The 3,312-nt window shown below is 38.1% G+C and overlaps 1 protein-coding gene across 3 annotated transcripts in view; it reads right to left on the reverse strand.

The window, feature by feature from the left end:
* The window catches only part of LOC107665513 (protein phosphatase 1 regulatory subunit 29-like), a 153,808-nt gene that overhangs the window by 73,529 nt on the left and 76,967 nt on the right, over positions 1-3,312 (reverse strand). For all 3 annotated transcript variants that reach the window (XR_001631558.1, XR_001631559.1, XM_016456422.1), the window contains exon 2: positions 1,124-1,346. The gene's annotated coding sequence lies outside the window, so the exon portion shown is untranslated. The remainder of the gene's footprint in view (positions 1-1,123; positions 1,347-3,312) is intronic.

Here is a 3,312-nt window from a genome sequence, read left to right on the forward strand (position 1 = left end):
GGGGGGGTGGGGGGGGGGGGAGGGTGATCGGGAAAGGCCCTCAAGCAGGTATTGGAACTCGGGATGCCTACAACGCAACAACGTTATATGTCAGCACACTGTCCACTAGGCTATTGGCGCCGACATATTTAATATTTTTCTTGAAGTACAGTTATATAGTATTGCATTATTTTCCTTACAAATTTTATATAATGGCCAGATATAGAAGATGGACTAAACTTGTTCATATTTAACTCTAAAAGAAACTGAAAATTTGCAACAGCACTTTGCATGGGCTGTGGTTTACAATGATGTCCAATATCATTAATAACTGCCAAATCATTCAAATACAAGCCTCTACGCAAAAGCTAATTATATAAGCAAACATGGTGTAATACAAAGCTATGTAGTTGCACATAGTGCTTAACCATTTAAGTCAGACTAAAACGATTAAAGGTGCAGTAGGAGATCTTGGAAAATGCTAACTTTAGCCTGAATCGGGCGTGTTAACTAAGCGAGACAAGCAAAATATGCAGAGCGTGGGAGCATTAGGACTGGAATTCAGAACCGCTGGGCTACATCATGCGTCATTCACCAGTGAGAAAACTTTAAAAGTACTACAATACCAGGAAGGAAGATCTGGTTGTTGATGTTTGTCTGTTATTCTCGCTCTGTCTGCACAGCGTGCGTGAATGCACTGAAGACATACCCTGTCTGTGCGAACAGGGTGCGCAGAGGTATGCTAATACATACATTGACAGGCAGGTAGGAAAGCGAATTAAACCACTCGGACCGAGCGTTTTGATTGGACGAACATTTCTTGGTCCTACGCCTTCCACAGAATATATAAATACAGATAAATACATTTAGACCACTTAACTTAATGATTGCTATCGAGATGTGAAGAGACTTTCAACCAGCATAACAAAAAATGTTTCTGAAGACAATCACCTATTGCACCTTTAAGCACTATTTGCAGAATAATATGCAGAGCTGTAGGTGCTACACAAAAGAACATCACCATATTTAGCACAACATTTGCACCATTATCATTAGTTCTGATGTTTAAGAGCAATAGCATCTATTCACTTTAAAGTTTTTTTTTGAGTTACAAGAGGTTTTGTGCTATTTAAAACGTTCTTACCTTTTCACTCTAATAAATCAGCATTCAAGGTTTAATTTGAACTCCATCTTTATAGGATATTTTGGATGGTTCTGGAGGCTTCTTGTTTCAATAGGACTCTGCTGCCACTTTTCAAATCCAAAGGTCAGTTATGCCACAGTAACAAGCTTTGTTTACTTAGATCTTCACAACCAACCAGGGAAGACCCTGCCTTCAAAACACCCAAATCTTCTGTGAAAGTCCACTGGGGAAAAAATGGAGGAAAAGAACAATAAGAATTTGATTACATTTCAACAAACAGACTGCATGCAATATTCCTAGCGATCCCAATTTGTTATCATGCACACACAGACACACTTCATTCTACGGCCTTAAGATTTGTCAACAGCATCAAAACTGTTTTTTTTTTCTTTTTTATCCTTAGCATATAAGCTATGATTTTCCCAGAGTACAAAAGCACACACAATCACGTCTGGCAGTAACCATAAAAAGATTTTAAATTTAGACGGCAGATGAGAACGAGAGATGCTTTCATCTGAATGAATACTTGATGAGTAGCTGTAACATATACAACTGAAAAAAAGCAAAGATCTAGATTAAATTTACTGTGGTGAAACTGGCCTGTTCATATCAACAAATTGGAAATGCATTTACACTATTTCCTATACTGCCTGCCTCTAACAGGCACAGTCCCACTGAAAGGGAAAACATAGACTGGACTGTTTTACTTTACCTCTTAAATGTCACCACAATACAAATTAAAATGTAATTGAGGTCAGATAATTTGACAAACTATTTCAATTAGGGGTGGGCGATATGACCAAAATCTTATATCAAGATATGAGTTATGAATTTTATTTCACATTAACAGTATCACGATATAGTTATTTTTGCTTTAGATAAGGTCTTTATGATATCAATATCTTTGATACCAAAGAAATTTTATAATTCTTGTCACCAGTGTCAATATCACAAAAAATCTCACTGAAGACAAGTAAACAGTCAGCGATTAAATAAGAATAAGAAACTAATTACAAGCAATAGGACACAGAAGAACAAATAAATATGAAATGCTACATACATTGTATAAAGCAGGGTTCCTCAATAGGCGGCCCGTGGGCCACATCCGGCCCGTGAGAGAAAAATGTTTGGCCCACGCTAATTTCACATAATGTGGCGTGAAAATTCAAACGCTGCATCAGAAAGCGACATTAACTTACATCGTGTCTACATCGGATGCGAGTGGCGCAGCGCGATGCAACAAAATACAATAGAACCCATTATAATCAGTGATGCTGTCTACACTGGATGTGGCGTGGCGGGACACGACAAATCCCCAACAGTAAACTGCTGACTCGTTCTATTTATGACGTACTGACATAAAGTTCAAATGATTTGCAATGCTGTCGCGTCCAGTGTAGATACGATGTGACAGCAAAAACGTGGCGAGTGAGAAGAAAAGAAAAGTGGACATGGAAAATAGATGATTACCTGAGATTATCACTGTCATATGTTGTATGTTGTTCCTGCCGCGATTACGCAGAAAATAAAAACCATTTCAAAAAATAGAATCCGTGTCGCTTATTGTCACGTGTCGCTGTTGCGGGTGGTTAGGACAAAAACTACATGGAAAAGATCGCTTTTTATCGCGTCACGTCACGTCTGGTTGGGACACATGGTGTTACAGTTTGATCCCCCCCTTGTGGCCTTTGGCTTGGTGTTGTTGGCAGAATTTGGCCCTCAGCAAAAACTAACTGAGGAACCCTGGTATAAAGTAATCAAATGTATAAAAATACTGCATATTCTTCATTGTGTAAATTAAATATATATTTCTTTCAGAGTTACGAAAGTGATTTAGTCAAGAGCAGTAAGAGATTTTCCCTCTTTTGTTGTTTGATTAACATGAATGACAGACAGCCGGAATATTAGACTGCTGTCATCTTAAGAGCTGCCTGGATCCAATTTACTGTTACATATGTGACCCTGGACCACAAAACCAGTCATAAGGGTCAATTTCTCGAAAGTGAGATTTATACATCACCCGAAAGTTGAATAAATAAGCTTTCCATTGATGTATGGTTTGTTAGGATAGGACAATATTCGGCTGAGATACAACTATTTGAAAATCTGGAACCTGAGGGTGCAAAACAATCAAAATATTGAGAAAATCGCCTTTAAAGTTGTCCAAATTAAGTTCTTAGCAATGCATA

The sequence above is a fragment of the Sinocyclocheilus anshuiensis genome, unplaced genomic scaffold (genome assembly GCF_001515605.1).
Source record: "Sinocyclocheilus anshuiensis isolate Anshui unplaced genomic scaffold, SAMN03320099.WGS_v1.1 scaffold543, whole genome shotgun sequence".
Lineage (NCBI taxonomy): Eukaryota > Metazoa > Chordata > Actinopteri > Cypriniformes > Cyprinidae > Sinocyclocheilus > Sinocyclocheilus anshuiensis.